This window comes from Corvus cornix, chromosome 3 (assembly GCF_000738735.6).
Source record: "Corvus cornix cornix isolate S_Up_H32 chromosome 3, ASM73873v5, whole genome shotgun sequence".
Taxonomy (NCBI): Eukaryota; Metazoa; Chordata; class Aves; order Passeriformes; family Corvidae; genus Corvus; species Corvus cornix.
Window position 1 is genome coordinate 4,538,896 of NC_047056.1, and position 21,877 is coordinate 4,560,772.

Sequence of the window (21,877 nt, forward strand, 5' to 3'; positions counted from 1 at the left end):
TTTAATAAGACCCAGCTGACAAGTGCTCAGTGAAGTGACCAAGCAGCACCTGAAGGAGATGGGATGTAAGATTCATACAAAATGCCTGAGTACAATCATTGTTATTAAAAGGATAACCAAATGAATTCATAATGATGGGACACTCATTTTAAAGTGTTTCCATAGCTGTTACACATCAGGAAAAATACGGAAGTTACCTCATTTTCTCCAATCCTAAATAACCTTATAAACTCACCAAAGAAATTAATTAGCCAATATTTCTTGAAAATTCATAACAAAGTTTCCATTTTTCCGTCAGATAATTCCTTAGTGCATTCTGGTTTTTAACTTCCTCCGAGTCTGGATCATTTTGATGTGTGAACAGACATTTTGTGTTTCCATGGGTTATTTCCACAGGTTCAAATATCTTCTGTAATTGACATTTTCCTGCTTACAAAAGTTGTCAAACTTGAAAGTAGCAGTTGATTGATAAAACATGGGTTTTGTCTGTAACTTAACTTCATTGTTGGGGCTTACTGTTCAAGCTCTGAATAATTTCTCTCTTCAAAGTGACCTGCATTGAGAGTTTTTGGGGGTTTTTGGTTTGGGTTTAGGGTTTTTTTAACCATCTATGTTTTAAGCTACTTTCATAAAACAAAAAGCAGCAGCTGCTTTTCCCCTTTTCCTACAGGTAAATCTCTTCAACAGTTTGCTTCCACTTTGGAATTACTATTCTCTAAATAAAGGAGCATAACTTGACTTTTAAAATAAAGTCTTCCAAAGTCAACTGCATAACCATTCAGCAGCATTTATCCTTTCCAATCCTGACTATAAAGGAAAAAAGAAGAAAGCACTGAGGAAAGCACTGACATGTGCAGCATCACAGAGGATGGAAGCTACACAGGCAAGAAAGCAGAAGCAGAGATGTTATTTAATACTTAAAAACTCCACAATTATGTTATTTAATATTAGAAAGCCCACACACCATAACTACAGAAGGAGCATTTCTTCTAGTGATGAGAAATGCACAAAAGCATCACCCAGAGCCAAGTAGAGTCTTTTTGCTGGCCTTAGTGGATTCTGGGCCTTGTTTGTCATGAAGACACAAACAAGTCAGTACGGTGCTGAAATGACCAGTGTTGGCACAGATGGGGATGCCTTCACCAATACAGCACTTAGTGGTGGGCAACTATTTACCATTTCCACCTGGATGTCACTGAATTGTAACACAGACACTCAGCAGCACCATAAGGGCACCTCAAATGTTCCCCTCTGTGGTGGGGTCACACCACCCTTCTGCTGACTCCAAGCTCTTCCTGCATGTCATAGAATCATAGAATGGTTTGGACCTTAGAGACCATCCGTTCCAATCCCTGCCATGGGCAGAGACACCTCCACTATCCCAAGGGTCTCAGAGCCCTGTCCCACTTGGCCTTGGACACTTCCAGGGATGAGCAGCCCTCTCTGGGCAACCTGTGCCAGGGCCTCACCACCTTCACAGTAAAGAATTCCTTATCTCTAATCTAAACACACTCTCCTCCAGTTTGAAGCTGTTGCCTATCTTGCCCTGTCACTCCGGGCCCTTGTCAGTTGTCTCTCTCCATCTGCTGCTTCAGGTACTGCAAGGCTGTAACTGGGCCACCCAAAGCCTTCTCTTTTCTAGGCTGAACCACCCCAGTTCTCTCAGCCTTTCCTCATAGCAGGGGTGCTCCATCCCACAACCAACTTGCTGGCCCTCCTTTGGGCTTGGCCCCAACAGGTCCATGTCCTTCCTGTGCTGGAGACCCCAGAGCTGGGTACAGCTCTCAGTAGTGCAATGCCCTGGTTTGCTTCACTCAGGGCAGGACCCAGATGCAGGAGTGAGCAACACAAGATTTGATAAAGCCACAGTGTGAGGGAGCTGGAGAGGCTGAGCTCTGCCCAGGCACAGCTCTCCCACTGGGATCACCTCCAACCTCTCTGCTCCTTAACACAAGCCCCTCTGCTCAGAGGTGGTTCACTGACACTGTGCCATGGCCAGTCTGTGCTTTAATTTGGCCCCACTGTAACCAGTGCAGTCTCAGAATTCAGTTCAATTGTCCTGGACAGCCATGGATTAAAGCAAGAGGCAATTCTTTTTTTTTCTGGAGTCCCAGCCCAGACACAGTAGTTTCGCATGCCTTTGGCACAATACCATTATTGCTTTCTGAAGCAGTTGTTGTTTCAGTGACATGACTTCCTGCAGGGGCATTTTAATTATGGTTGGTGTATCACCTAACTTCGTTATGTTCTGCTTTGAAGTTGTCCTTTGTATCTGACAGCAAGAGGACGGAAAACAAACATGACTGTTGATTCCCTTCCCCTTGCCCTGCATTGGCTTGGTGCAGCCTTTGCTTTGGATTACACAAACATGGAGCAGATGGAAAAGGAGATCCCAAAGAAGAGGCCAGACAAAGTGCATGTACCTGACACCCTTGGGCTGGCAGGTGTTTTCTTTTAAGCTGCCCTTATGAAGAGTCAACCAGATATATAAACCTCCAAATGGCAGGTCAAGCCCTGAAGACAGAAAATTGCTGAAAACTATGTGTTAAATGACTATTTCCAGCTGAAAAAAAAAGTTGGAAAAAAAAAAGACAGTTCCTGAACTGAGCGCATCACTGCTGTACTGGGAGATGCTTCACTACGGCAGAGAGGTGATATTTGCGAGCATTTTCACGGAATTGCATGAAGCGATACCCCAGCCACTCACAAAAGAGAGGCAAGGACGCTTCCTGGTTGGACTGCCAAGGCAGGGAGGAAGGATTCTGCGTTAGCCAGATGGCAGCAGAGTATGCACAACCTCCAGTGGGCTGCCAGAGCACACCCCAGCCTCGCTCTCCTGCGTATTCCTAATGAGTGTAGGTATCCAGGGCTGGCTGATGACACTCAGCTCACCAGCTTCAAACACAATCCACCTCCTCCACATCCAGGTGACAACTAACTAAGATCCTCACACATACGTGTGTATATATATATATATATATATAATTAATCAGTTCAATTGTTTTCAAAAAAAGCAATTCAGAAAAAAAGATAGTTCCTAAAAGCCACTGTGCCAGCAACCACATAAAGCATTTCAAGCCATCTGCTGCAAAGCACGTGCCCAATGAAGCTGCCAACTGGGATATTCATTTTGGAGGAACCCTCTTTCCTTATCTTGACAGCTTCAAAGACAGACAGGAAAGATCTTGTAGGTTCATCAAAATCTTCCCCCTCCCTATCAAAGACACCAAGAGAAGGCACCACAAGAGCAGCTTCTAGCAGGGTCAATTATTATTAATGGTTTCTTCATTAACAAGGCAACTTCAGTCCCATTCTGCCTCTCCCATGGAGGACAGGAGTTCTCATCTTTCAAAAGGAATCAGAGCAAGCCATGTGGAGATTTTGCCATTTGTGGCTTGGGAAAGTGGAGATGAAAGACTTCTAAGACCTTTAACTTGGGTTTGTTTTCTACTCTGGGATGATTATGACATTACTCACCACATGTATCATCTTCCAGCCCCAGGAGACCATCCTGAGGAGACCCAGCAGGCTACAGAAATCATTTCTTCTTTCAGGGCTTGTACTTTCCCTGCAGTTTCCACCACCACAGCCAAGATCCCAACCTGAGAGTTTGGAAGTTGGATACTTAAGGTGATACTTATATTGAAATTTCAAAGAAGGGTCACAATGCTGCTTCAGGGCTACATGCAGCCATAAAGATTCTCTGTTTCTGTAACAAATTGGTTTTAAAGGGGTTTTTTTGGTTTGTTTTTTTGTCTTGAGTGTTGTGCCATGCAGAGGAAATACCTTAAAATGAAGGTGCACCTCCACCACTTTTGCAAGAGCTTGGTGACCAGAACTCTCTGCTCATGGGAAACAGAAAAATCCTCAGGCCAGCTCTCCACCCCCCTTTCCCAACCCTGCACACCTGGTGTTTAACACACACAGAGGAGTCTCTCACCTTCTCCCACAACCCAAAGTCTGAACTTGAGCAGTAAAGCTGAGTAGGACACAAACCTGGCACAACCTCTGCTTGCCGGTCCCTCTCCCTCCTTATTTGCTGAAGCTTCTTTTCAGGTTCAAAGCCTTTCCATGGTGCCCCAGTGAATAAACCTCATTAAAGAGGAGAAGAGTCAGCCCCTGACACTGAAACCCCTCTGCTCACATGCCACAGTCACACCAGCTGCCCACGCTCACAGCCACAACATGAAAAACCATCCCAGAATCCTATTGCTTCAGAATCTTTGAACCCAGACAGATGTCCAGGGATGAAAGGGGAAATGAAGCTGCAGAGTTCCCTTCCTGCCATGACAGGAGCACACACAAAAGTAGACTACTTCCTATGGCCAGCCCCACCCTCTGAAATTCTGAGAAAAAAGGGGAAAAAAAAAGCTCAGCTAATGGGAATTGCAGCACCGTTCACGCCACAGTAGTTAAGGTTGTATTCATTATAAATCCCCTTTTCAAGGTTTCTGTCACTCCGCCATAAAAATCATTCTGGGTTGAAATTCAGCATCCAAGCTTTCTGCCCAAGGACAATATTTTTGACAGAATTTGGAAACAATTGGTTTGGCAAAGCGCAGCTGAAGTTTTAAGGAGTGCAAAAAAGAATAGTGGTTAGTGGTGTCAGATATTATTATTTTATGCTCTCATAACTTAAAAACAACTAATTTAGGTTCTGTGGTTGTTATTACTCCATAATTTCCTCTGAAATAGTTGGCCCATTCCTAATAACAAGCTCCTGCAAACTGCTAGCACTTCTCTAAATAGAAAAATAATAATATTCCTGGGCCTAATCTAGGGCTGCCATAAATTAGCTTAGTGTCACTGCTGCCCATTTACATCAGCTGAGGGCTTGGCCCCAGGTGTTAAGCAAAACTCATTTTTGGTGTGTGCATGTGTCTGGTTGGTTCCATTAGCCCTGAGCTGGGCCGTTCCCAGGAATTCAGAAGGCAGATGGTTAGGTAATGTCTTCAGGACCCGACAGAAGGGATGGTGCTCTCATCAAAGGCTGTTGCTAAACACAGCTTGACTTCATGTGCTGCAATCAGCACCTCCACCTAGAATACGTAAGGATTTCTTGGGAAGCACGGTCACACCAGGAAGCCACGCCGGCCGCCTCCAAGCCCAAGTTAAAGCCAGGCTCCCTCACTGCAGTGAATCACTCATGTTTAGTTTCTCTTGCTTTGCCTCTGGAGAACCTGGTGTTTAGCTCCTCCCGAGTACATCTCACACAGGACCGTGCATTTTGGGGGCCACGGCTTCCCAGGGCACAGGAACTCAGGGGTGTTACTGGTCAGAAGGTGGTTCTGCAGTGCCTCGGGAAGTCAGCTACTTCCTTTGGAGCTTAGGCAGCACTGGGGTTTTCCTGAGTGGGCTATTGAATGCTATAAGTGGGATTTGGATATTTTCAGAGATGCCCATCATAATAACCACCTGTAGCCTCCTCCTGGAACCCATATAGATGATTACTGAAAAACAGCACTTGGATAAATGAGTACTTCTAAAAGATACTTTTGCACTCTCAAAGTTTCTTATTCACACATCTCAACAGGGTGTTTGGATCGGAACCTGCAGGTCCTTTGTGCATATACCAGAGAAAAAGAGTATTTTTTCTTCCTTTTCTTCTTGTTAGTTAACCCAATAAAATTTACCTAGCCCTGAACCCTTAAAATTCACCTATTCCTTCTGTATTTCCCTCAGGTTTGATATCCACATTTAAAATGAGCACTGCCCAGACAAATGGAGTCAAAGAGCAGCAACAGTAAAAATTTGCCAAGTACCAGGTTACAGGACACTTAGGTCCTTATCCAAAATTCACACTGCTTACGCAATTTAATCCTGGTTCCGTTCTGCCAGATCCCCTTTGACAATACACAGCTGTGCACATAGTGATGGGATGCTAAGTTGGCATATTGAGCATGAAAAACAACAGCCAGAGATGGGCCGACTCCTCACATCAGTATGAGAATTTTTAGGCGATCCCACACCTTTCAACTCCTGTGTCCACAACCTCCTTGGCACGAAATGCCACAAGTTTACAAAGCAACTTTCCTCTTAAAGGTTGCTCATTTAGACACAAAAGAGCCCAATGAGGAGGCTCCAATCAATTACATGATTAAACAGTGTCATTTTTCTCCTGACCTTCAGGAGGACAAGGCCCTCGAGCAGGTCAGAGATGGTTCATGGGCAGCTGGAACTTCTGTCCACAGAGGGAGGAAAGGTGCTGGGCAGAGGTATTAAAACACCCATCATCAGTGCAGCAGGGACCAGCGTTGGTCACCAGAGACTAACCTACTCACCTGACAAGAGTAGTAAATTGCACAGTGTCAGATGTCAAGAGACCTTCCCAAACACTGTTTGGAAAGTCCAGGGACTGTTTATGTTGGGGTGGGGGGAAAAGTATTCATTGCCTGTTGCAATGGGTTAAGCAGCTCTTACCCCTAAGATAAGCTACTTGTGCTAAAATGTCAACAACTGACCTAATTTATTTTAGATATGGAGCAGAAGTGGCCTCTGATATTCAAGTTTCAGTGGACAGCTTAGAGGGGGGGTAAAAACCAGAAGAAAGGGGATCCCTTTTCACAAAAAGCCACTATACTATCCTGTCAGTCAGTGAGCTTTTTCTGCTAGAGCTACTCCATCTTCCTAAATTATATCAAAGAAGTCCTGTAGGTTTTGCAAGTGACAACCTGAAAGCAGCATAGAAAGGAAGCCCTTCCTGAGAACTGGTTAAAAATTCAGTGATAAAAATAGCAGCTTTCTGCTTTGACACAGCAGCTATAGCTTGTTCCTGTCAAGGTGGTTTTAAAATAGTATTTCGGGTCACAGCCAGAGAAAGCCCCTCTCAGCTACCATTTCAGAACTCTGCCTGGCTTCTTTCTAATCCCTGTAGCAACACAAGCAGGCTCCTAAAAATACCCAGGAAAAAATACAGGAGCTCAATCAATCCATTACTTTCAGAATAATATTTGTAGATTCCTCATTTCCCTCTGCGATACCATCACATTTCATCATGAAAGTCAGGTTAAGGTTTTACTTGGCATATGCACCTCTTGTGGTGAAGGGAATAGAAATGAAATTTTGGGCTTCCAACAGCTGTGGAGAAGGGCCTTGAATATTACATCATTTATCAGTAGTGTTTCCAGAAAAAAAGGAAACATTCCATGAAAAGATAATTTACTTGTCTTAATAATGTAAGCAGGAATTAAAGTGGAGAAATCCCTCCTGGCAGAATTTTTGACAGTTACCTTTATTTTCATCCTTGCTGACTGCACATGGCTACTTTGAAAATGAATACAGTTTCCACTTCAAAAGGAAAAAAAAGCCAGGAAAAGAGTGCGAGAGGGAGCCTGTGATGTAAAACTCATTGACTACAATATTTTTTGGGAAGCTTACCTGCTCTAAAGTACTCATAGACAGGCACCTTGGAGAATATTAGGGAAATGTTTAAGCTCATTCAGTAGGAACACACGTCAGGGTTTGGCTTTAAGTAAAATGTGCATTTAGGCAAAGAGAAGTGATGGATCCAAAGCTGTACAGAACAGGTACGCATTAATGACTTCTTCCTAGTCAGAAGAATTGGAAATAGTTCAGGAGAAGAGGAAGTGGTAACTTGTCAGTTCCCATGTTATCATTACTGCTGCTGTTAGTGGCAGGACCCAGTTTCCTCTGCTCCCATGAGATCCCTTCTGTGCCAGGCTCTGTGTGAGCACAGAAACCCAGAGGCAAATTGCCAATGCTTTCCTGCACATACAGTCAAAAGGCATTTTTGGATGGGAGGTCCCTTCTTGCACCAAAGAGAACCAAAGGCCACGGAGGCCAAACCTCATTCTCTGGCCTAATGAGGACCTAGCTAAATATTGCAGGGAAAACATCCACATGGGAGCGGGACATGTATCCCCAGGCTGGATATAACTGCACTCAGCACAAGTCACCTGTGATCCCTGTAGAAGTGACAGTGAAGCAGGTCCCCCCCCTTGAGACTAACCCTGGTTACCTTTATTGGGTGCTCCTGCCCACCTGAGTCTTCAACTCTTTTGGTAGAGTGAGAACTTAGGGCCTGATCTCTCAACTGCTTTCACAATTTTCATTAAATCCAGGGTGCCTTTATGGTTTACAAATTATAATTTGGTCATTTCCAACACTGCTTAGAATGGGAGCTTTCCATGCATAATTTCTACCCGCACAAACAAAACTCATTCATGAATGCAGTTCAAAAAGAGAAAAAATATCTCTAGCAAGTAGCAAGCCATATTGAAACCAACATACCCTACTGCTACTGCAGTCAAGGTGGCTGGGGTAGAAATTCTGCCATGTAACACAGCCCCAGTTAAATAAAATTATGATGTTTGCAAAACGGTTTTAGTTATTTCTTAAAATCCAAGTATTTTTTGCAGACCTGCATGTTAACTCAGTCACTCAGGGTAAGCTGGTGCAAACTTATCCCTGAAGTTATAATAAGGTATTAATTTTTGCCAGAACGACGCATTCAAAAATCCTTGCTTGGCCACTGAGGGATGAGACTGCCTTACTAACTGCAAATTTGAAACAAGATAGATTTATGTTTTGCTGGTCTCTCCAGCGCATGTTTTCAAACCTTTCTGAGCAACCACAAGGAACAGAACCCCAAATATAGAAGCACCATCAGACAGACCTATTTATCAGGATCCTGTACTGATTTTTTCAGACACGGAGCTTGGCTTCCTACCCAAGGCACTGCCAAGCTCTAAAACAAGTTTCTGACAGCTCCTCAGAGGTGGTGGAGAAGGGAGGGTGTTTCTGACCCCAGCCCAGCAAGGCTGTGCTGTACCTCAAAGCCACGTGGGCCCAAATGGGGAACAAGAGCTGCCCTGGGAGAGAGAAGACAGGGATCAGGGAGATGAAGGCACAGGGACCTCACCAAGCACACAGCTTCCAGGCAAGCTGGGAAGCTGTACTGGACTATTTTAATCCCCTCTTAAAGTGGGGGCTGCAAAATATAAGATACTTTAACAAAGACAACTGATGTAACACAGGACTGGAGTCCCCGGTTCACTCTGAGCACCAGATATTGAGCCCAGAACACACCAGACATGTCACAGCCTGAGGAGCCACAGGCAGGAGGTGGACACTTCCATAGGCATGTGTCTGGAGTCCAGATCTCTGCCCCAGACACAAGGTTAAAGACTTTTTCCCCAGCTTGGCTGGCTCTCCCTATTTGAGCAGTCTCATCCAGCTCTCCAGTGAGACCCCAAAGCCCCAGCACAATCAGCAGCACCAGCACCGCTCCCCTCCCCTTGTAGGGTGGCTGGAATGGAAACCCCACTGGCTTCTTCCAGGGCTTTGGATGAGGAAGGGCGACCAGCCCTAAGCAGTTTAACGAATGCACAATCCCCTGCACAGAAGCCCTCTATGTGAAATCAATGAACCACTGCCTGTTTCAAATCTCAAACAAAATACAGGAGAGTTTTGATTGTGGTTTAGAAAGAAAACTGGAAGGAACGCGTTGGAAGGGGAGCAGATCTCACCCAACGAGATCTGTGTGAGTGCTGGGATTAACACACTGCTGGTGATTCCTCCCAAATACTGACAGCTTTGTCACACAGCTCCCGACAAGCCCAGGAAGGTTTGCAGTTTCACTGCATGATTTGAAACCTTAGGAACTCCTTGTGTGTTTAAAAAAAAGTAAAAGGCCAGTGTGAAGTGACCTATCTGACAAGGCTTCAATGCCCAATGCTAGGACCACGGGGAACAGCACAAGAAAAAGGATAGGTTTATGGGATGCTCAGCAGCATCTCCAGACAGCAACGTGGATTTATAAATTACTTGAAGAACTTCTTCCAGCTCTTTTTACCCACTCCCATTTTCCCCTACAGGAATGATTTCTAGCAAATCACAGCCTCCACTCTCCTCCCCTTTCTGAAGGGCTGGGATCCAGCTGGAAGCTGGTCCACTGGGAAATAAATGAGGAAAGGAGTAAGCTGGCAGCACGATCCCTTGGCAGCTGGCGCTGGAGACAACACTCCCCTCTAATTCACAGCATCACAGAGTTCAGATTTCAAGGCAATGGCTGCCTCAGTTCCTGCCAAGGCACCTTGCAATGGCACAGAAGTGCCCTACCAGGATGCTCCAGCAGCCAAATCCTCCACAGGACTTTGATGGACCTCAGCTGACAAAGGAATGGCTTTACACTGCTGTGCAAAGCCTCCTCAGATAACTGCTATCTGCAACATAAACCACCATCAGCTAACAAGGACTAGCTGTTCCCAGCACAGCTGAGATTTTACTTGAGGTATTTACACTGCTCTTTGCCATAGATAAGGAATTACGATAAGAATTCAAGTGATTGTGTTTAAAAAAAAAAAAAAAAAAAAACAACAACCACCAAAAAAAGCACCCAACCAGGCAGTTTACAAACTCAAGAGGTTTCTCAGGAAGGAGCTAGGAAAAAAGGTAGTTTGGGTGTCCTAAAAGCAAGGGCTGGGACTTTGAGTCTGGGTTGTGTCCCATCCAATTACTTGTGAGACTCTGGACAATCCATTTAACTCTGGAGCATTTAAGCTCACAGTGCTGTGAGAACTGAGGTTATTGTGATTATAAAAACATTTCTTATATTACTGTTCTCTAATTTCCAAAGTCTCATTCAGTTGACACAAGGCCATTTTACAGAAGGAATTTCAAACTGATATCCTTCTTCTGATACCCAGGATAGGTTCTGGGATAATCCACTGGAGGACAACCCTGCAGGGCTGAGGGGAGTTGCCATGGGTTTTGGGTTCCCACCAGGGGAATTGTGAGGACACCAGGTCTCCTCAGTCTTGCACCTCCAGGGTATCCTTACCATACACACAGCGCCTTGGAGGTGACAATCCCAGCCCCATTGACCTCCCTGCTGTAACACTCCCAGGGATCCCAGAAAGGGATACTTAGGACCACCTCACGGTTTTGCAGAATTGAAGATGGAAGAGTGGTCACTACCATGGAGGTATTTAGGAGATCCTGAGGATCTACGCTTTCAAAAAAAAGCAAAACCAAAAAGCCCCAAGCCTAAGCAGTCCCTTCACTCCAGGCAGTGGGTGTGACTTGATTTTTGCAAAAGGTGCAGAAGGTTTCTTGCCCAATACATTTTAAAAATATGATGTTAATCTTGAACAAGAATGAAAACTTAAGAAAAATATTAAAACAAGGCAGCATTTCAAGTGGAACAGATACTCCAAACTCAACCAGCTGCAGCCAGGCCTGAATGGAACCCTGGGGCAGAGCTCTCCCCATCCCTCCTGGCTGAGGTCCATAACTGTTGTGGGGAGCCATCTGCTCCACGGAAAGGAGCGGAGCACATTCTGCTCTCCTCTGCTTCCTCCCTACACAACAAGGAAGCAATTTAGCTCCCAAGTGCTTGTCAGATCTTGGGAAGGTGCTAATTTTAATATTATTCCTCTTTGCAGGCCTTTGCACCTCTGCTTTCATGGTGGAGATAGCATCGGCTCCACCAATCCCTTGTGACATGTATGGGGATAACATGTGCTTCCTGTCCTTCTGTTTTTGAGAGACATCTGGACACTGCCTGGCACAAGGGGATTTTGCTTTTGGTTGGAGCATCAGTGAGCAGCTCTTGCAGCAATCGCGTGATATCTCTCAAACAGAGATGATGTTGACTTTGCAGTGTTCCCACCCCAAAGTTGCATCCTGATTTTAGGAAGATTTTGACATCACCCAGGGCTAAACCACCCAGTGTGGTATCAAAAGGCTCACTGTGGACTTGAAGGAGGCTGCAATTTCAAGCCCTGCCTCTCTGATCCAAGTGCTTTGCAGTGAACAGTAGCAAAGCAAATACTCCTGTTTTTACTGCTTGTGCAAAGAAAACTCCACTTTTCAGGGGTTTGTGCATTGAGCAGAGCAGATCATATTTCTGTGACTCCACCCCACCTTTTTTTTTTCTCCCCTTTTCTTTTTCACAATGACATTGGCATTTCTTTGGAGGATATTTAATTGCAGAAGGGTTCAACAGACCCTCCCCACTCAGAGCCCTGTTTGCAAGTGTCAACCCCAACTTGGAGTTCAACCCTCAGTCAGCAGAGCAGCAAAGCTGGCAGGCTTAAGTACTACAGGAATGCTAACATGGCAGATCTGAGAGAGTTAATTTGGCCAGAATGCACTCTAGTAATGTTTATGTTTTAGATAAAGTGCCTACAATGTTGCAGCTTGCCCTTCTGACCCCATTTCCTCATTCGTGTGCAGCTCAGAGAAAGTGATACTTAATTCCAAATCTTTGCTTTTATTAGCTCCCAGAGAGGGATAGGATTTCATCCCAGCCTTATCTCTGTTATAAACATCCTGTTACCATTCATATCAGGGGGACATCTTTGGGAAAATGATTAAATACTTTTCTCCAGACACAAACAGCATCCCCCGATTGATTCTGCACAGCCCGGGCTGATCTTGCACGTGTGTGTGTTGTCAAACAGCACAAGCCTCAGTGTTCCAGAAGGATGGAAATTTTACATGGAAGTGCGAAAACTCATGGGGCTCCTCTACAAAATTCTGGTATCTGTTCATTTAAGAGCTCAGACCTCAGTGCTGTACCTAGACCCCGCCTTGCTCAGACCCAGCTTAGCCAGAGAGGTCAAATTCTTCATTCTACCTTTTGCTAAGTCTGCTGCAAACCACCTCTGATTGTGTAAGTCACGAGCAAGGATGACATAAGTGCTGGTGCTTTTCCAGCTTCATGCTGGTTTCAGGATTGAATCAACTTGGACACATCCTTGCAGTAGCATTAACAATATTTACTGTGTATTGCTAAGGTAATTTTCAATTAAGCAAACAAAATGATGAAGCACTGTGTACTCAAGGCAGCTGACTTCCAAAGAGCTGCTTCCTCCCACCCCACAGGTGACCACCACATGTTGCTGCTCTAAAGCGGCAGCTCTTCAGCCAAGACACATTCCCAGACTTGAAGCCCACAAAAGGGACTGAAAGAAGAAGTTTCCCTAGGCTGCCCAGCAATACACATAGGGGGTACTTCCAGAACCTCTGGTGTGTCCATCTCAAAGGACTCTCAAACCAAGAAAGCCTTTACCACAGAGTCACAGAATGGCCTGTGTGGGAAAGGACTTCAAAGCTCATCTTGGTCCAACTCCCCTGTCATGGGCAGAGACACCTTCCCCTAGACCAGGTTGCTCAGAGCTCCATCCAACCTGGCCTTGAACAGTTCCAGGGATGGAGCAGTCACAACTTCTCTGGGCAACCTGTGCCAGAGCCTCACCATCCTCACATTAAAGAATTTCTTCCTAATATCCAATCTAACCCTACTTTCTGTCAGTTTTAGGCCATCCCCCTTTGTCCTGTCACCACAGGCCCTTGTAACTAGTGCTGGGGAGGCTGAGGATTGGGGGGAGACTCTCTGGATGTGCCTGCACGGAGTTCGTAAATGATAAGGGCCTGATAACATACTGCACTTAGCACATGGCAAAGCTGGATGCTTTGGGAGTGCAAGGATGGGGCTTCCTCATGTCACAGCTGCATTGCCCGTGCGCAGTGCATGGAGATGGACATGCAGAAGAGGAGGTCTGTGGGACAAGCCCATGTGCAGAGGCTCTCTCTGCTGTGGCTGTACCCAGTGCTGACACACCAGCTCCTTGTGACATCTTGCCAGTTTGTTGTCTGGCCCAGGACTCCCACTCGCCAGTTTCTTTATACAAAAGGGCTGGGCCAAGACCATAAACCCCCATATGTCCAGCATTAAACCCTTGAATTCAGTCATTCAGAAACACACTTTCAGTGTCACAAAGGGTGGGTAGGAAGCCAGTTCTCCATGACTTTCCACCAGAGCCGAGTGCCAAATTATGCTTTTGACCTAGAAAATAGATATCCTGCTCAACTAAATCCCTGGATTTCCAAACATGCTCAGCAGGCAGCAGAGCTCCTCGATGAGGAGCCATGGTTCAGCTCTACATTCCTCAGCACGCATCTGCAAACACTTCCATATGGCAGAGAGAGCCTGGAGCTGGGGCTCAAGCCGGCTCCCCACCAAAATACATCCAAATTCTGAAAACAAACGTAAACCTGGGTCTAAGTGACTTTTACATATACATGAGTATTAACATATACATTGAATTTGGGGTAAAAGAGCAAAAAATGCTTCCAATAGCTTGGAATATCATTGGTTCAAAATTTACAATTATTTTGTGTGGAGGTTCAAAAGAATTTTTTTTAATATACATGGATAAAAGGAGACATATCTCGTTCTGGAATTCTTTTTTTAAGGAGTTAGAAAAGATACAAAGAAAAGAACCCCAACAAAATATTTTCTTCCATGACCTGTAATTAGCTCTAATTCCTTCTCTCTTTGGAGGTTTCACTAAACCCAGTAATTTGGTAGTTTAATGAAAACAAAATCCCAAAGTGAAAATTTTGTACAAAAACTGAATTTTACATGGAAAGTTAGTTCCTGCTTCTTTCTTTCTTTTCTATCCAAGAGCGAAAGACATGAACTAAAACTGAACATTTTTCGGAATTTCTTTCCCTCCTTTTGCTGGAGGCTGTAATAAATCAAGCAGACTTCCAATTTAATCTTTTGATTTTAACAGCCTTTGTACCTAATTAAATAACACACCCTCCAAGGGACAAGAAGAGGGAACAGCCCCTCTCTTCTCTATCCCCTTCAGCCTTTCCTTCTCGGAGAAGCAGAATGAGATGCCTTGTGCATGATGTGAGATGAGATGATTGTGACCAGGGGAAAGTCTTTTTGCACACCTGGAAACATCACCCCACTGCCTGCTCAGGCCTGGTTCAGATGGGCAGGAGCACTACAGGGCCACAGTGGCACCAGCTCACCCCACAGCTCCCAGCACTGCACATCCCACAGTCTCCTGTGCCACCTGGAAAGGGTCATTCTCAAGCAACCAAAAAAAAAAAAAACCAAAAAAAAAAAACCCAAAACATTCATGGCTTGTACTCAAGAAACCTTTCCTAAGAAGAGCCTCCACATGGACACAAATAATGAAAACAGAGCCCTTTGGGATCATCACCAACAGATCCAGTCTCCTCAAGAGGATGAGAGGCAAAGTGGGTTCAGAAAGGTAGAAACAGGCTCAGAGGGGTGCAGAGAGCACCCACTTATCTCCCCACCAGCCACTCCTCCTGTCCCCAAGAAGGGTTAAGCTCCCCCAGCAAACACCACTCCTTTCCCTACTTGGCCCTCAGCCAGAAGATTTTGCCTTCCAGTCATGTGAACTTTTCAATTTGAGATTGTTACAAGCTGAGCTTACATGAACTGTTTCCTGAAACAAACTGTTCCCATTCCCCCTCCACCCCACCATTCCCATTTGCCCATAAACGGGCAAAGCCAAGCCCGTTTATTGATCAACCAGCAATAAAGAAAGGCCCAGAAAGTCTGATGCATCCTTTAAAAGCTGTGGAGACATGGTCTCCTATCAGGTTTGCTCAGTTTAACTACACTCCCCTCAAACATTACATCCCTTAATGTGTATTTAAACAGGTCTTAACCTCTTGGGTACATTTTCTAATGACCTTTGTTTTAACCCAGAGCATTCACTGGTGCAAATGAGATGCTGTGAGCCATGTATGAGTCATGAGCTCTGCTGAAGTGAGAACTTGATCACTGATTCCAATAAAAACCAGATCAGATCCTGTATCTTTACATCCAAAGCCAGCCTGCCTGCTGTTTTTACCATGGCTGGATATAAGAAACATTGACATGACATCGCAAGACTCTGGGCAGAAGAAAATTAGACATGAAATTATTTATTGCACTCGGGACCAGGACACCCCATTAAGTTGAAAGCTTTTCTGAAAGAAGGTGAACAGGCAGTGGAAGAGGAGAAGTGTTGATGGCTCTTGCTAGATACAGCACATTAGGGGGCCTGACCTACGGGATGAAGAATCAACATTAGACCCGGACATTGCGTGCATCATCCCCGCCTGCTGCACAAGGAGCAGCTCTGCCATGGCAGCAGGGGAGAAAAGAGCCAGGAGAATGTGAGGTCAGAGAGTAAAGCAACACAAATCTGGTCATGTCACAGGCAGATGGTGGAACCTCACCTGGAATAACATGTGAACATCTGCTCGTTCTTTCCTTAAGATGAAGCATATCAGAATGAATTAAAGGCATGGAGGGGTATAAAGAAAGTGAAAACTAGAAGAATGCAGTCAAAAGACTAGATCATACTAAAAAAAAAAAAAAAAAGTCCTTAACAAAGCCCCCATCAACTCTGCTAAAAACAGTACCTTCCTAGAAATGGTTGTTTCTCACTTTTATATTGCTTTCTGAGAAGAGAAAATCTCTGCCATAGAAAAGGACAGAGAAACTTTTGCTGAACTTTTCAATCAGAACTGAAGCCTGACTTTCTCAGTCCAAGCCAGGTCTCCAAAGCAGTTTCTAGGTGCATTTTTCTAGGCAGATATTTCATTTTCATTGATGTAACTGGGATTTAAATGTGCATTTAAGCCTGGGCTTTTCCAGGACTTGATGATTAAATCTCCTCAGTCTCAGCAAGAGAGCTGAGCTGAACCTTGCGCTGGCCATTTGCCTCAAGGAGCCCAGAGCCAGCCCATGGGAAGCATCATGTCCTGGGATCTGGGAAGAGGGAATGTACCATTAGGCTGGGCTTAGACAATCCTGGGAGCCAGTGGAAAGCAGGCTCTGCATCCCTCCCAAATCCTTTGCTAAACTAAGAGCTCAAATGTACTCTGGGACACAAAGGTGGTACCTCTGGGACAGGAACAGCCACAATGACAAGTGCCTGCATGTAGCAGAGAGGATTTGGAGACCTCCTGCCCTGGAGTCAGCTTTGGCCAGCTGCTGCAAGGTTTGACCTACTCAAATGACAAAAGGATTGCTGGAGGTCACCTCCACCTTCACAGAGAGCCTCAGCCCAGCTTTCTCCACTGCAAACTGCCCTCCTTCAATGGTAATGCTGATTACAATCAGGAATACACAAAGGTTTCCAAACATGGAGCTTACACCTGCTTTTACTTAAAAAAACAAACACCTTTTTCCAGTTTAGTATTTGGTCTTTGATCCACCTCTTCCCTATATTTTCTCAATAAGAACGTTTTGGTGTTCAAGGAGCTGTCAGCCTGGGTTGGAAATGCTGAGACCTGACATTTCTAGATTAAATGTCAACCAGATGCTTGCACACTTCTCTCATGAGCCCTTCAAGAAGCTTCAATTTGGTATTGTGTTTCATTATTAGGGAAAAACCAGGTTCATACCTTCAGTTGGAGCTGAAAGGGATTGAAAACCTCAGGGGAAAGAGAGGGGGAGAAGAAAAGCCAGGTACCTGAGCAATAGGAAATCCCATTCCAAACTGCAATACACAATAACTGGTGTCCATCTTTTCTTTTTCTCTAATGTATTTGAAGCCTGACTGAAATAAATTTGCTTTGATTCCAGAAACTATTTTTATATAATACTAACATTTTCCCTCAACCACTGAAGCAAGGGAAATGTGGAATGGGACGTTGCCCTTCCCTTAATCCTCTCAGTCTCAGTGCCAGAGGTGGCACTGCTTCTGACAATGGAGAGTAGGATCCAGGGGAAAAACGGAAAGATTTATTCATGAAAGGAGAAGACACAAGGAAGCATTATTGGAGCTGGAACTGCCTCTAAAGCCTCTACCTGAGGTGCTCCAGGTTTCTTCTGCTCCCTCATTTCTTTGTGCAACTTTGCCAGAGAGAAGCCTCAGTTCCTGCTATGTAAAATGGGATTTATAGGAAGATTTTGTGTTTGTTGTGTCTCATATGGTCTTCACAGCCAGGGACTCACCCTTACTATGCTTCTCACATGTACTGCAACAGGGCCTCAGGCCGAGATGGGAGCTCTAGGTGCCAATGTAGTCAATAAATAAGGACATAAATAATACAGTTACAACATGTGGCTGAGAACTGGCTCTCATCCCAGAAGTTCAGAGTGAGCTTCCCTGGTTTTGTTGGTTTAGTTTGATTCTAGTTTCTTGGACAAAGTAACAATTTTTTAAACTGCATTTTCAGTATTATTAGAGAAATCAACAGGGAGACCTGGACAATGACCCTAAAAATGGGCCTCATGAACATCTCCAAGAGGCAAGGAAAAAGGCAGCTAAGGGCTATTCATGGAGCAGGCAGGATCAACACCACCTCCCAAACCAGATCGTTCACTTACAGCTGCATCCAAATTCCAGAATCCACATTTTTCGGATCAAGCGTATCTATAGAAAAAAAGGCATTAACACATGCACACACCCTGCAAGAGTTAAGGGTTGTGGTAAAGGCCAAATTCTTCTTCTCCACATAGGACAAGCTCCAAAAGATGCTGTTAGAAGTAAGACCCCAAAAAAATCCCCACCGGAGCAAACACTGTGCAGGAAGTAAACACCTCCACAGCCTCCCAATCCACCCTCCATGAGCACAGAGCGAGCTGTGCTGATCGGCTGAGAGCTGGTTCCTGACCCATGAAGGCACAGGCAAGAATTCTCACTGAATTTCATTACTGAGAACACAGAACAATTCCACAAGACTTGGAAAATGGCTTCCAGACTGTGGCACGGTGGGACCCTGATGAGAGCCTGACCTTGCATACTCGTGCACCGGGAAGCTGGGAAATAAATTGGGTGAAATCCTGGCTGTGATGAAGTCAGTGGCAAAATTCCCATTGACTTCAGGCAGATGCGGGATTTCACCCATCATATTTTTGAATGCCGGAGTAACAGACATTCTGTAGTAGTACCAGATCTCATTCCAGCCTCCCAGGTCTGAGTGGAGCCACTTGTCAAGGTTCAGTGACCACTCCAGAGCACCAATCCATTCCCCAGCAGGCTCACAAGCTGCTGGTGAGCCCGGGGGAGGTGGGGAGGTTGGACTCTCCATAAATGTGTCACCCAAAATGGAGCAGACAGAGAAATCTGATAATTTAGAGCAACTCCTGTGTTACTCTGCCTGGTGGGGAGCAGCAGGGACACTGCTGAAGGCTTTTGAAAACAAAAATACTTCATCACTGCAAGGGCTGGGTGACTCATTGTCAAAAGTCTCTTTTGACAACACAATAGCATCTGAAGAGAACAGATAGAAGAAATGCTCAGCACAAAGATATACTGAAGGGAGAAACAAAGGGAAATGAAACCCAGGCAATCAATCCATCCACACTGTTACAGAACAATCCCGTGCTACTGTCTTTGCAAGAATCCAAAGACTGGGAAAGTGCTAAAGTCAGTTCATAATCCTCTGACAAAAACACACAGGTTTAGCCATGTCCTGCTGAAGCCAATGAGGGTGATTTCGGTGCCACAATCAGAGCACGTTAGCTTTAATGTTTTGATTTGCCATTTATTTGAAGCTAAAACACTTCCTAGGAAGTAAGATTCTCTAAGTCCTACACCTACTCACTGCTGAAGACATGTAGGGAAACACCTACTTAGAACCACTTTTAGGTGACAGTTGTTCTCTGGGAAATGGATCCACTGGATAGCAGCAGATGGAAAACACAGAGTTTGTGTTTGCTCACAAGATACAGGAGAAAAGTAAACCAAAAGCATCATCTTCTCCCAGTCAAGCCAGTTCAGAAGCTGGCCATGTCACCTACAGAATAAATACTTTTGTCTTTATGATCCTATTCAAGTATTTGAAGTGAAAATTTAATGTTTGGTTCAGCTCTAACAGGAAAAGCACTGCCAGAAAGTGGATAAAATCCAGCATCTAAACTGCAAACCATACATCTCATAGTTCACATCCCTGGAGTGGAGAATATTAAACATATTCCCAGCAAGTCTGCCTCATTCCTAAATATGAAAATTTAACACCTACCAACTTCTTAGACAAGACAACAGCAAGCCTCGAATGAGCCATGACCTGGTCTCTCATTGAAGAAATCCTGACTTTGCTTCAAGAAAATAAATTCTTTCTAGTTACCAAAAATCACAGCTATTTAAATAGCACTGACTGTGTAACCACAGATGAATCTTCACTACTTGGTGCATACTTGAACAGGGATATGCTGCCTGATTCTGTTTACAAATAATTAAAAGCCCCACCTGTAAAATCTGCCTTGGTGAATTTACATTGCTCAAATGGTTTTCTCCAAACCCAACTTCTTTTGTAGTGTTGAGGCCTGAAGTCAAAAAAGTTCTGCATGTTTATAATCAACAACTCCCAAGACCTTATATAATACAGTCACCTTAGTCCAACACACACACACACACACACAGGTAAGAACATGCAGAATCAGAGATCATCTTGCAAGGTGGGAGATGCTGGAATGCTAACAGATATGACCAGAAAACACATTCCAGTGTGTTAAAATTATTCCTGAACACTGGAAAGATCTTGTGCTCCTCAGAACTACGAGTAGTTAATATTGGAGGAAAGGATGGTTGTTGAACTGCACCAGTAACTACTTGGCACTCTTAGACCCAGGAAAAGCGATGGTGAGAAACACATCACAGTTCCCTCTACCCCTGAGGTGGATTCTTCGCAGTGGTGCTTGTTAGAAGCACCCCGTGTTTGTCAATCTTTCTCCTGAGCTTTTTTTTCATAAAAACAACAAACAACCCACAAAACCCCAACACAAGTCTCAAACTACACATATCCATCCTGTCCTAGCACAGGGATAAAGGAAACAGTCACAGCCACAGCACAGGAAATGCAGGTGTGTGGCTGGATGCAGCTTCCCCTGAAGATTTTGGCTCAGACATGTCATGACACAAAGCCTTGTATGACCACAAGTCGTCCTGGGTGCAGAGATGGTGCTCGCAGTTGCAAAATAATTGTGCACACAGCAACAAAAGTATGCATGTTTTGGAGTATCAGCTGAAAGAAAAAGATTTCCTTCGTGAAACTTATTCCCCTTGGGTTAGCTGAGGGTTTGTCAGGAGGAGGGAGGGAAAGAGGAAAAACACTTGAGGAAGCAATAGTTGAGCTGTTTTCAAAACTGATTTTGTTTTTAAAAAGCAAAACAACCTCCACATGAGCATCACTACAAATCACATTTTTTCAGCCTTTAAAAACTAAGTTAAGGGGAGAGTTGTAGCTCCCAGCAGGTGGTGAGGACACCTGCTGTTATTTGTGTCGAGTGCACAGACACCCCAATTCCCCAGCCTTGCCTGAGCAGGGCCCAGGGTGATGCTGCAGAGCAACCACAGGTAACACGTGACCTTAAGCCCTCATCACCTAAAGCAGCCAGGCAGGCAGGCAAGCACCACTGATTGCAATTCATCAATGCAGAAATAAAACAGGATAGAGAACAACTTATCTGTGGTCAGAAATGGAGCTTCTGGCAGAAACAAGAGCAAAACCCAGCCCCACTATTTCCCATCAAATTGTCTTCACCACAGAAGACAAATACATTCTGGGTAGGGAAATAACTTGGATATCAGACCTGTGTTCACACAAAATCCATCTCTTTGCATTATTTGTGCATGTACAGTGAAAAATATTCCTCCAACATGGGACAATATTTCTGTGTTTAAGACACAGAACTGGGCTCATATTTCAATACAGGCCTCCCCCAACTCCCTTCCAGCTACCGAGGTAAAGCTCCTTCTGAAGACATCAACACAGCCAGGCAAGCTTCTCTTCACACCACTGATCTGCCACCGGAGCACCCCTTACTCTCAGGCTGCACATGCCAAGGCTGGGTCTCCCCACTTTATCCTTCACAGCGCCTCAGAAGGGCACCCACAGCACACCTGGCACAAGGGCTGGTGGCACCCCCTCCCCAGCACTGTACCTTGAGCCCCGGGGTCTGCTCCACACTCCAGCATTGGGACAGGGCAGATCTCCAGTCCCTCTCCAGGAGCAAAGAGGAGAAATGGCTGTGGGTACTGCTGCAAATGGTCGGTGAGGGCACAGCCTCCCAGCACTCCTTGCTCTGGGCCAATTAATTGCCTTAATGTGGATCACCTGGAGCAGTTAACAAGGTACAAGC

General features: G+C 44.9%; 1 long non-coding RNA gene across 4 annotated transcripts in view; it reads right to left on the reverse strand.

Moving 5' to 3' along the window:
- Positions 1–21,877, reverse strand: part of LOC109145106 — a 158,174-nt gene that overhangs the window by 67,359 nt on the left and 68,938 nt on the right. The gene's annotated exons all lie outside the window — the stretch shown is intronic.